The following is a 13,435-nucleotide window of genomic DNA, read 5'->3' as shown; positions in this document are numbered from 1 at the left end:
ACACAGGCAAATTGTGTCAGATTTTTCAAGAGAAGTTTCCAGGTGCAGCAAAATAAAGTCACATAAGAAACTTACGGGAAAATTTTCAATAATGATGTCAGCATATTATTTGGATATCCCAGGATGGATACTTGCAGCCAGTGTGACCAGTTTATCACTGAGATGAGTGCCATGGACTCAGAATTAAAAAGGTTTTCTGATTATCAACAGAAGAAACAATAACAGACTTAACAAAGAAGAGATGAGATTTGACTTTGCAGAATGACATACACAAGAAAAAGGCAGGGGTATTCTATAAACACAAGCGGGACACAAGTGTACAGATTTTCAAAAAAAAAAACCCCTGTCTCAAATATATATACCAATGATATGTATTACAAACATCAACTGACTTGTATCATGTTCAATATCCATGTTCTTTCAACCAAATAATAATTTTTGCACTGCTATGATAAAACCATGGCCAAAAAAGAGCAAATGACTTATGTTCCATGCTGTGCAATTTTTGTAATGAACATTGAACACAAGAAGTGAGGAAGCTTCATATATTTTGCAGGCTGGAACAAGAACTTCACCAAATTTCGATTTTATCATTGCTTAGTGCATGCAAAGAAACGGTTTCAGGGCATTATTATGTCATTTCCAACACGTTATCATCCGTACATGAAGTGTGCTGAGAATTTTGGTTTTCGGAATCTTGAAAGCAAAAGCTCCAGCAGAAATTCCACAACAAGGGTGGCAACAGATAGGATGTGCAAGAAAGAAACCAAATACATTCAAGGTCATAGAATGTGAACAGGATCAATACTTCAGCTTTCACAGAGGTGATACTTACAAATCAACGTGTCCATTTGCCACAAGGCCTGATCAGACACATTTGGCAAAAAAAAGATTAATGTATTTAGCAGATGCTTTTCTCCAAAGCAACTTGAAATGAATGAACTCTATGCAGTGTTACCAGCACACACACCTCACACTGCTGGATACACTACTTACAATAGATCACTTGTTAATACATCAGTGGAACACACTCTCTCTCTGTATCATTCACATACTATGGGCAATACATACCTAGAAGTAAAATAAAGAGCCAGCTAAAGGACAAACAAACCAGTCTCCCAAGAGGGCTGTAGTGAGCCCTTGGAAATGATATGCTGTGGGAAAGTTCTCTTACGCCCCCTGACAACAAAACCGCACTACTGCACTTGATCTTGGCCAAGAAGCAATACATGCCTACAAACGAGAAAAAGAGCAAGTGTAACACACGTAAAACACGTGGTGTAATGTTTTGTTCTAAGGCCAGTAGGTTCGTCCGTGGAGGTGTAAATAAAGGACCACTCCATTTGGCAATTATTAAAATTAACTATTAAACTTTACCAAAAACTATATTTTTCTCATTTCTCATGTACATTATTTTCAGTAAAACACCTTAAATAACATAAAACTGAACTGTGATAACTTAAAGCAACAAGGAAAAAAATAAAAATTTGCTTACACACAATACACCACACCATACAACAAATTGTAGCAAAGGGCTAGTAGGGTGCACCCCAATATTATAACTAGGCATACCCAAGCTAACACTTGTTTAACAATTAAAATTTAACACACTAGTAAACAATCAATATTTTACAGTTCAAATATTAATTTCTCAGTGCTTCCAGTTTCAACACAGCAGTCACCGAAGTTTAAATGAGTTCCAACAGGGGAATCGTGTCCATCAAGTAGTGATAGTGTTCGTTATAACAGTAACACAAACTTGCCAAACTCCTCACTTGAAGATTGGAAATCGAGTCCTTTTCAGTCTTCCAAATCCAAGGCTCAGTTCTGGCTCGCCATCTACGCCTTCGCGTAGAAAATCGTTGTTGCTCCAAAAAAAATTAAAACTGACCGAATCCGTGTGCAACGGAAACAGCAGTGGAGTGATTTCCTCAATTTCTTAAATTTTATCCCACTCAGTCAAAAAGTTTCGCGTGTGCGCTCTATTCACGAGATTCAGCTATAAAACTGAATCAGTGGCGCTCTTCACAGAACTGCCACGTGGGAAGGCGAGACTTCCAGTTGCACTCTCATCCTACTGGATGATTGACCCAGTCAATCAATTCTAAGAAATTAAGAAAAAATAAAAATAATCCCTCCCTCTCCTAAAATTATTTCCCTTAATTTAAGTTAAATCTGTTAATCATGTAATATATTGTGCAATATATTTACAGAGTTACACAAACTGAAGGACAAACTGTCATTGGACAAACAAACCAGTCTCCCAAGAAGAGACTATCAAAAATTGCCAAAGCCAACTGTGTTGCAAGTCTGCTTGACGGGGTATTGGGTTAAGTTTTCAACTAGCAATAATCACGCCTCGGTTCAACCTCACAGGCTACGATATTGCCACTGCGCAAGGCGTTATGGGTAAAGTGCTCCCGCCAAAAACCTGTCCTGTCTGGAAACGACCGGCACATTGCTACCCCGCTGCAAACTCACTCATTGCATCATGCCACGTCCGTACAAGTGAGACGAAATCAAGCTGAAGAAGAAACAAGCTGTTGTTAGACTAACAAACCAGTTTCCCACGAGACTATCGAAAATTGCAAAAACCGACTGTATTTCAAGTCTTGGCGGGGTTCTCACAAACGGCTTCTCGGCCTTTTGGCTAAGACCGAAGTGCAGTGCCGGAGATTTTAGCGGGGGCAGAGTGAAGCGCCTAATACAAGACTGTGTGCGGCATGAAACCTAAAATATCAACCAAATAATAATTTTTGCACTGCTATGATAAAACCATGGCCAAAAAAAGAGCAAATGACTTATGTTCCATGCTGTGCATTTTTTGTAATGAACACTGAACACAAGAAAGTGAAGGAGCTTCATATAATTTGCAGGCCAGAACAAGAACTTCACCGTATTTTGATTTTGTCATTGCTTAGTGCATGCAAAGAAAACGGTTTGATTGCATTGTTATGTCATTTCCCATACGTGGTCATTCATACGTGGAGTGTGATGAGAATTTTGGTCGCTTGAAAGCAAAACCTCCATCAGAAATTCCACAACAATGGTAGCAACAGTTACGATGTGCTAGAAAGAAACCAAGTCTGTTCAAACTCATAGAATGTGAGCAGGATCAATACTTCAACTGATCTCCGAGCTTTCACAATTTTCACAATCGGCCTGTCCGTTTGCCACAAGACCTGTACAGGGATTAGACAATTAGTATTATTAAATATCAGTTTTGTTTTAATGTCATTTATAAACTTATAAACAAGCCAGCATTAAATTCTGTAGAGGTAAAAAGAAAGTGCATTCTTACAGTGCCCCCTGGAGTAGAACAACACGAACGTGTATACACCATGTCCTCCACTTGTCAAAATGCCAAAATGAAGGTTATTTTTTTTTTCTCCACAACAAACAAATTTTACAACATTTTGAAAATGCGATTGCAAATAAACTGGAAAATGTTTGTGTGGGGTATACAAAACAGAAAATGACTCAACCTATGCACATATATACTGACATACACAAAATACTCCCACTTTGCCATATACTTTGCACACGCTAAGAGCACATTTGCTCTATCTTACTGCCGTATCCAGATGCTAACATCACATTGAACAATACATCCCTTCAGCATGACAACAATGTGACCTGTTATAAGTAGTTTCTTGTCTACAGTGAGGTGATTCCATCCTGGAGCAAAAGACAGAGCCCAAAAGTTTGGACGTTCCAGCTTCTGCCTACTGCTCTGATTCCCCTTCCCCCTTTGTAAAAATATGTCACCATGTTTTAAAAATTTGGGAACAAAGCTTAACTGAACTCATAAATACTGAGTTGGTGTCCTCCTGAAAAGAAACAAACCAGGCAGCTGTCAGGTATATTGGAAAAATTGTTAACAGAAGGAGCCAACATACACTTATGTCTCCTTAACTAGTTCCATTTGTTCCTGGAAATCGAATGAATGTCGAAAAACTGTTTTGTCAAAATCAACCTAGAGATGCCTAATAGTATTGTAATGACCCACACTACCAAATGGTGTCCCTTTCGAGCAGGAACAGATGTTTATTATAAATAGTTGTGAACCACAGGAATTCTGTAAAATTTATAATAGTTGTGCAAGTGTAGAGGGGCCTGTCAAGGACTGTAAGGAGCATGAGTGCCTGTTGGGAAGTGTGAAAGTCTTGCTTGAGATGCAGGCTCTTGAGGGAAAAGGTTTGTTCAGGCTGAGAGCATTATTGCCTTGTGTACGCACTGATACTTCCTGCTGAGTTCCGTCATTGCCATAGATGCAGACAGCTTCCGTGCATTGTTCTTGGAGCCCAAAGTTGCAGTTGCAACAGTATCACAAGGAAAGTGTAACACCTTAAAACCATATGCAGTTTTACTTTTACAGTTTGTTCCTGTGAAGGTATGGACAATGGATGGAGGCAGCAGTGGAGAACTGAAGTAGTTGGACCAAAAAGGTTTATTTTTCCTTACTAAAAAAGATGTTCTTCAAAATACATTAACCCCCAGCCAAAAACAAAAACAAACCTTAAGTTACAAAAGACCATAAGGCCTATGAGCCATGGTCATAACCCTTACACCAACAGCAATACACAGCTCTCCTGTTTGCATAGGTTTGCATGAGTCTATCCCAGCTTTATAGCAGTAACTCCGCCCTCCTGGCTACACCATAACATCCTCAACAACTATTCCAAAGTACATTTCCCCAAAAATAACATCCAACATAAATACAAGAACATACAAGCCATACAAAACATTTGTCTGTTATAAATATCCCCCTTACAATATACTGTATAAGAACATTTACCCCATTACACAATAAAACACCCCTGTCAAGTTGGTTGTGCCCAAGGACTCCCGCCTAGAAATACCCCGAATGGTTGATGCCATCTGGTTTGCAATACAGGCTCCCCAGCATAATAAAATGCCAAATAGCTGAATGGTAAGCAAAAAGATGACAGAAATGATTTTTGAGAACTGCAATAAATGTGTTTACTTTTAACAACCAACTGCATGTACTTATCATACTGTAATAAAAGCAATGTTAATAGTTAATGACAGATAACGGATACCGGTAGGCCTTTCCCAGCACCCAACCTGCTTCAAACAGAACATGTTAAGGGGAATACTGGCTCAAGACAAGCAGTGTAGCAGCACAAAGTGAAATGCATGTGAACAGGCAGCAGCGACAAGATTCGGTACTTCATTGGTGGTATTTTTGCCGGCATCTTACTGATTCTTTGCTATCAGCATGCCCGTAACAGCTCAGTATGTCACAGTTCCTATAAAATAACAAAAAATAATTCCTTTTTTAGTTCACATTTTTTTCAGGCTCAGTTGTGTTCAGAAAGCACCTTGAAGTAGCAGTTCTACCATTGGAACAAACATAAAATGAATGAACTGTTTTTATTTTTATTGTATGACATTGTAGGGGGTGCGGTGGTGCAGTGGCGCAGTGGGTTGGACCACGGTCCTGCTCTCCGGTGGGTCTGGGGTTCGAGTCCTGCTTGGGGTGCCTTGCGACGGACTGGCGTCCTGTCCTGGGTGTGTCCCCCTCCCCCTCCGGCCTTACACCCTGTGTTACTGGGTAGGCTCCGGTTCCCTGCGACCCCATATGGGACAAGCGGTTCTGAAGGTGTGTGTGTGTGTGTGTGTATTACATTGTATTTTATTTCATGTAGTATGCTGCTTTTAGCAGATGCTGTACACACACACACACACAAAATCAGGCAGCACATAATCAGAAGTCAGATAGTATACCGGGAAAGCAAGTATGTCCACATACAAACACAAACAATGTTATTTTTCTGTTTTATTTTTCAATTTTTTCTTGTTTGCTCCATCACTGCTTCTACTGATGGTGGCATCAGAACCACCACCAGAGAACACACATTCTGGGTCTTTTATGGTTTCTTAACCTGAGGGGTGTGCCTCCCCAGGGGGGAGGTGTGAGATGCCTGCAAAACATTGTCTTGATTGGTTCATTGAGAAGTTTTGCAAGAGAGCCAGAGGTGTAAACATTAAGATCAGGGTAAAGAATACCTGATTTGTAAGGGCAAGCGCAAGCCGTGCACAGAAATTTCATTAATGAAGGGTCCAGTGTATATGAAATAATTTAAACAAATAAAATAATGATTTCATAAAGTAAACTTACTGTGATACTGTGCATGGACTGGCTTGAAAATTAAGTGTTTTGATGAGTGAAATGAGGTGATGCAGGGTGTGGTGGGATACAGTGCAGCTCAGTGTCACTTAGTCATCAAAAGGTCTCCCCACCCCCGGCTGCATTCGGACTCACAGTATGGCCTGATGGCTGCTGGTAGAAAAAACACCAGTAGCATTCCTTGGCATGCAGTGTCTTGTAGAGGGTGCGAGTCATTGTCCATGAGGGACCACCACCAGGGAGTCAAACTTCACGCGTCCTTGGTTCTGCGTGACACAGGGGTTTAAAGTGTGCTAGGACCAGCCTTTTAAGGGTTTTTATTATGTGGGAAGGCAGAGCTACTGTGCAGTAGTCATTCAGATCTGCTTGTCAACCTTTCTTGGTGATAGGTACCAGGCAAGATGTTCTCATCATTTTTGGGACCTTTACCAGTCTCAGGCTTTAGTGGAACATATACAGCAATACTCCACATAGCTTATCTGTGTACATTTTCAGCATCCTTGAACTGATGTTATCCAGTCCTGTTTCCTTCTGTCAGTCTCCCAAGCTCCTTTTTTTACTGGCCAGCAGTGAATAACCATCCAGCACTGCAGGGGATTGCTGGGGGTGTTGTAAGGTGGTGGCAGAGAGGGGGTAGTAGCGATGAAGTGCGCCAGGTTTGCTGTGGAATTGGGGAAGGGGGTGAAAGTGATACTCCCTGCTAGAGGAACTGCAGTGACTGAGTTGGTTTTTCCATGGAGAGGCAAGAGTAATGGTAAGAAGAGAGGTGAAGACAGCTGAAGGAAAGGTCCAGAAGTGGGGAAGGGGGAGGGCTTGTGGTAATGTGCATTTCTCAGAAGTGTGAGCTGATGGAACATAGAGGTGACAAGCTGAAGGCCCCTTGTCAAACCTTTTAAAGAACTGATTTAACTTATTGTAGTCACTGATGGACTCTAGACCCTGCCACACCAGTCACACATTGTTAATTCTCAGCTTCTCCTCAACCTGCAAAGGTATCCTTTGCCCCAGGAATTATTGACCTCAGCTGCTTCGACACCTGCTTTACCTCATCCTTGTCACCTGTCTGAAAAGCTGTCACTTCTTTCATCTTGGTAGCAAATGATCTTATGAACGTCATAGTGATGGAGGAGAGATGCAGCTTGAATCTTGGTTTCTTTGCCTGCTGTTTCACTCCTGCTCCACAGGTGCACTGTCTCCACTTCAGTTTAGTCAGGAACTCCAGTTGCTGGGTGAACACGGCCAATTTCTTCAGGGCCAGCAGCAGATCTCTCGTGTACATAATTCTTGACCCATTGTAGCTATAGTCCTCAGCAGGACTGGACAGCCAGTAGAGCTTCAGATAGAGTCTCACACAGACACTCCTGTTGGTTTGTGTCCATTATTGTGTTTTCCATTTTGTCCTAATAGTGCAAAAGCTACTTTAGAATATATAGCACGTGCACACACATACTCTTGTGTGAAAATCAGAGACAAGAAATAAAAAAATAAAGACACCTGAAACATTCAAGAAAACAACATTAAAAACCACCAACATGGTCTTTCTACTACTGTAATGCACACATTGTATTTTCTATGAGGTGCACATCGTTTTGGAAAAAAGTGTTTGCTAAATGAATAAATGTAAACGTAAAACACGTAAACACAGAGCTTCTGAACCAGTGTTACTATGGAGGCTGGAGGTAGGACCCAGGTGCGGGAGCCAGGGGCTCAAACAGTGATGGGCAAGGTAATGCTTGTAGTTGTGGACAGGTGTGGGTTCAAAGTGAGGCACAAACATGGTTCCAGGGATGATGCAAGGTTGTGGTCAAGGGAGCAAGGCAGAGGTCAGTGCCGTCGGAGACAGAGTACAGGGAGCAGGAGGTGGGTGAGGGAGCAAGGTGGGGAGGCACAGGAAGTTCCAGAAGAAGCTCAAGAACGCAGGTTGGGACAGTTGTCTCTAGGAGATTCTGCAGTTTTTTTGTGTGGTGGTGTGGCAGCCTTTATACTTCTCCCTGCTGATTATCACCATGTGTTGGTGCTTGGGGAGCAATTAGCATTGGGACCCAGTTATATTCTTCAGGTTCGTACCCCTCCCAGTCCACAAGGTAGACAGGCCCCCTTGCTGGCGCCTGGAGTCAAGGAGGGAACGAACCAGGTATGCCAGGGACCTATCCACCTCCAGCGGAGAGAGGGTGCTGGTTTTGGGGCACCCTAGAGGAGCAAGGTCTTACAGGGCTTAAACATGGACACATGATAGGGACAAAAATGGAAATGTGGGAGCAACTGCAGGTGGTACATGACAGGAGTCACTCGCCAGATCATCTTGAAGGGTCCTATGTACATAGGGCGGTTTGAGCTGAATGTCCCGGTTGGAAGAACAAGGTCTGGTGTCATTTGTCTGCCTGCTGCTTGCGCTGTTGGTCACCCTGGCAGAGATGTTCCTGGACTGCTCTCCAGACTGCCCCACTCCATTGATACCTGGCATCCACAGCCGGTACTTCATTGGCCCAGGGAAAGAGGGGGTGTTGATACCCTAGGAGACAGTGGAAAGGGGACAGGCCTGTGGGAGAATGAGTGAGAGCGTTCTGGGGGTATTCTGCCCATGGCAGGAATTGCAGCCACATCTTCTGGTCTTGACTGCAGTAAGTCCGTAAAAAGTGACCCAGGTCCTGGTTTAGATGCTCTACCTGGCTGTTGGCCTGTGGGTGGTACCCCAAGGTGAGGCTAACGAATACCCCAAGCTTCCGCCAGAACGCTTTCTAGACCTGCGAGGTGAACTGGGTCCCCTGATCGGACACTATGTCTTCCGTCTGTACGGCCTACCCAAGGACGTGTTGGAAGACAAGTTCTGCAGTCTTCAAGGCTGACAGGATTTGGGCTATGGGAATCAGAGGGCATGCTATGGAAAAGCGATTGAGAAACACAAGAATCACCATGTTGTAGTTCGAGACTGGAAGGTCCATAAGGAAGTTCAAGGCCACATGGGACCAAGGCCTGGTGGGCGCTGGAAGGGGTTCTAACAGCCCTGCGGGTTTCTGCCTTGGGGTCTTCGACTGGGCACAAACCTCACATACATCCACGAATTCCTGGACGTCCTGGGAGAGGGTTTTGCGGCAGCCTGGATGCCCTGCAGCTTCGGAGTTGTTGCCTAAAGCAGCAAGGAGGGTTTTAACCTTACCAGGATATAGTCTCTTCTCTCCGGTTTTCCCACTAGTCCCGGTTCCTCCTCCCGGGTTTCTCTGAGTCCTGGATGAACTGCCACTGGACTGGGGCAGTGAAACAGGAGGGAGGCAGGATAGGCTCCAACTCAGCCTGTGCTGGGTCCTTGTCATGCAACCTGGACAGGGAGTCAGCTTTGGTGTTCTTGGACCTGGGTATATACGAGACTGTGAACCTAAAACGAGTGAAGAACAAAGCCCACTGTGCCTGTCGGGGATTCAGATGATGGGCTTTTTGCAAGTACTCTAGGTTGCGGTGGTCAGTTAATACTACGAACAGGTGAGCGGCCCCCTCCGCCTAATGTCTCCATTTGTTTAGTGCTAAGTTAACTGCAAGTAACTCCCGGTTCCCTGTGTCATAATTCCTCTTAGCAGCCATTTTGCATGAGAAATAAGTGCACGGGTGTAGTTTCGGTAGGGTTCCTTGTCTCTGGGAGAGACCCGCCCCAACTCCTTCCACAGAGGCATCTACCTGTACCACAAAGGGAAGGGCTAGATCTGGGTGCCGGAGTGCTGGAGTGGTTGTGAACCTCTCCTTCAGTTCCAGGTTGGCTTCAGGGGCTTCCGGAGACCACGAGAGCTGGGTTCCCTTCCTGCGCAGTAAGGCAGTAAGGGGAGCTGCAGTGGTGCTGAACCTTCTAATGTAACGGCAATAGAAGTTACTGAACCCCATGAATGCTGTAATGCCTTCACTGAGTTGGGATGGGGTCAGTCCAGCACTGTCTGGACATTCCGGGAGTCCTTTTCAACCCCGTGCAGGCTTAGGACAAGCCCCAAGAGGGAAACCCGTTTTGTATGGAAGAGGCATTTTTCATCATTTACAAAGAGATGATTGTCCAACAACAGTCGTAGGACCTGATGAACATGTCGCATGTGCTCTTCCATGGAGTGGGAAAAGAATATATCATCTAGATAGACAAGAACACATTGATTGACAAATTGATCCCCAGCACATGATTTACAAAGGCCTGGAATACCGAGGGCACGTTAGGTAGGCTAGGTATTTGTAATGACCTAGGAAGGTGCTGACCGCGGTCTTCCAATCATCCCTCTCCTGGATCCACATCAAATTGTAAGCACTCCGCAGATCCAGTTTTGTAGAAAAAATCTGAGCATCATGCACCTGCTCCATGGCTGTGGTGATGAGTGGCAGAGGGTGCGGGTATTTCACGGTGATGTCATTGAGGCTGCAGTAATCAATACATGGATGCAACCCACCTTCCTTCATTTCAGTGAAAAAGAATCCCACAGATTCAGGAGAGAGCCAAATAATGCTGGAAGTTAAGGCTTCCAAGATATAATCCTCCATGGCCTTTTGCTCGGGGAGGGATAATAGATATACTTAGCCTCTATGGGGAGATGTACCTGGCAAAAGATTAATTGTGCAATCCGATGGTCAATGTGGGGGCAGGGCCGCAGCCCTTTCTTTACTAAAGACCTCCAAGAGATCATAATAGATCTCAGGCACCTCTAACGGCCAAACGGTCCCTGGGCTTTCTGTGGAAGTGGCTTTGCCAGGCAGAGACAAACATGACAGGGTACATTGTGGCCACTTGATGGGATCTTCCAGATAGGTAGGACTTAAACCATTTTAGTAGTGCTCCTTTGATCCCAAGCTGACTAAGAGAGGAGAGTAGAATCCAGTGGTTCAAAGTGTCGAATGCTGCAGACAAATCAAGGAGGATGAGGACTGAGGAGAGGGAGGTGCCTTTGGCCGACTGGAGAGCATCAGACACTACCAGAAGCACCATCTCCATGCAGTGAACAACTTTGAAAACAGACTGATATCCATCAAGGAGATGGTTCCAAGTGAGGAATTCAGATAGTTAATCACAGGCCTGTTGCTCTAGAGTTTTAGACAGGAAGGAGAGGAAAGAAACTGGTCTGTAGTTTTGGACCAAATTGAGATCCAGGGAGGGTTTCTTTAACAGAGGTGAAATGACAGCAGTTTTGAAGGCAGCTGGGAAACAACCAGAGGAGAGCGAGGAGTTGATGATCTTAGAGATGAAGGTGGAGAGTTGTGGGGAAATGTTCTGTAGGAGTGATGATGGGATCGGATCAAGCAAGCAGGTGGTGGCTCTGTGTGATAACAGGAGGTCAGAGATTTCAGATTTGGAAAGTGGCTTAAATTTTGAGAGCATGACTTCCAGGGAGGTCCAGCGCAAACCGGGCAGGGTGATGCTGAGAACTTGTTCGTGATTGCATTGACTTTGTCTCTGAAAAACAAAGCAAAGTCATCAGCAGTGAGAGAGGAAGAAGGAGGGGGTGGCACAGGACACAAAAGAGATGAGAAGGTGGCAAAGAGTCTGTGTGGTTTTTCAGTTGCAGACTGTATTTTGTTGTGGTAGAAGGCAGTTTTAGCTGATGAGACAGCAGAGTGAAAAGTAGCTAAGAGTAGTTTGTTGACATCCAGGTCCCAGCGAGTCAGGGATTTTTGCTGTCTTTGCCCTGCAGCCTGGAGTTTGGTCCTGTTAGCATGTAACATATCAGTCAGCCATGGTGTGGCACTGGGGCATGCTGGTCAGGAAGATAGTGGACAGAGAGGGTCAAGGGTGAAAGATAGGGCAGAGAGGAAAATGTTAGCGGCATCGTCTGTTGATAGATCTGAGAATTGTGCAGCAGAAGGGAGAGCGGACAGTGTGGCAGAGGCAAAGCAGGAAGGTGAAAGAGATTTTAAGTTGTGGAGGAAGGTGACAATGGGTGCAGAAAAAGGCAAGAGATCAGTGGTGATGCAGGGTTGGAAGGAAATGAAGAAGTGATCACAGACTTGCAGTGGCGTAACAGAGAGGACAGGACAGCCACAGTTACAGGAAAATACAAGGCCAAGGCAATTGTCTGCTTTGTGAATAGCAGGGGATTGGGACAGGGAGAAATCGAAGGACTGTAGGAGCAACAGAAGGCCGTTTGCATGAATTTCGTCGACATGCAGGTTGAAGTCACCCAAAAGAATCAATGGAGTGTTGTCCCCTGGGAAAGAGCTCAACAAAATCTCACGGTCATCCAAGAAGCAGCCGAGAGGGCAAGGAAAGCGATGAAGAACAACCACAACAAGAGCGATGGGGGCAGTGATAGAGACAGCATACCATTCAAAGGAGGACAGATTATGCAGGTGGAGAGGGAGAACAGAATATTCCCACCAGGGGGACATGAGCAGGCCTGTGTCTCCACCTCTGCTGGAGGGACGAGGGTGTGAGACAAGGAGTAGTTAGTGGAGAGAGCTGCGGGTGTGGCTGTGTTGTCTGGTGATCCAGGTTGCAGTTAGGTCCAGGAGGTCCAGTGAGAGATGGGAGGCATAGGCTGGTATGAAGTCAGCCTTTCTCAATGTAGACTGGCAGTTCCAGAGTCCCATGAAGAAATTGAAGCAGGAGGGAGGGTTTGAGGGGGGCGCAGTGGGTTGGATCGGGTCCTGCTCTCCGGTGGGTCTGGGGTTCGAGTCCCGCTTGGGGTGCCTTGCGCCAGACTGGCGTCCTGTCCTGGGTGTGTCCCCTCCCCCTCCGGCCTTACGCCCTCAGTTGCCGGGTTAGGCTCCTGTTCCCCGTGACCCTGTATGGGACAAGCGGTTCAGAAAATGTGTGTGTGTGTGTGTGTGTGTGTGTGTGTGTGTGTGTGAATATTGCAGGCCCAAACCGGATGCAGTAGGCTATATAAATAATACATGCACACTGGCTGAAACCACTTGCCCCAAGCAGGGTTGCGGTGACCCAGAGCCTAACCTGGCAATACAGGGCATAGGGCCAGAGACACACCCAGGACAGGACACCAGACTGTTGCAGAGCACCCCAAGCAGGACTTGAACACCAGACCTGCCAGGAATCAGGACCCAGGCAAGCCTGCTGCGCCACCCTATATGAATAACAATCCAGGCCAATTAGTGATAATTGATGTAAATAACCTGAGACCAACCAAGTGAAAATCCTGATATCACACACATTTTCAGAACCGCTTGTCCCATACAGGGTCACGGGGAACCAGAGCCTACCCGGCAACACAGGGCGTAAGGCCAGAGGGGGAAGGGGACACACCCAGGACGGGACGCCAGTCCGCCGCAAGGCACCCCAAGCGGGACTCGAACCCCAGACCCACC

At 45.4% G+C, this 13,435-nt stretch overlaps 1 non-coding gene across 1 annotated transcript; it reads right to left on the bottom strand.

Moving 5' to 3' along the window:
* Positions 1-2,259: 2,259 nt before the first annotated feature.
* LOC114912381 (U4 spliceosomal RNA) lies at positions 2,260-2,403 on the bottom strand. Its single transcript, XR_003798240.1, has one exon. It is a non-coding gene; the product is annotated as a U4 spliceosomal RNA (small nuclear RNA).
* Between the last annotated feature and the right edge of the window lie 11,032 nt (positions 2,404-13,435).

Source organism: Scleropages formosus, chromosome 1, assembly GCF_900964775.1.
Source record: "Scleropages formosus chromosome 1, fSclFor1.1, whole genome shotgun sequence".
NCBI classification, from domain to species: Eukaryota; Metazoa; Chordata; class Actinopteri; order Osteoglossiformes; family Osteoglossidae; genus Scleropages; species Scleropages formosus.
Note: the sequence above shows the minus strand (reverse complement) of the source record. Positions and strands in the feature narration are given on the sequence as shown.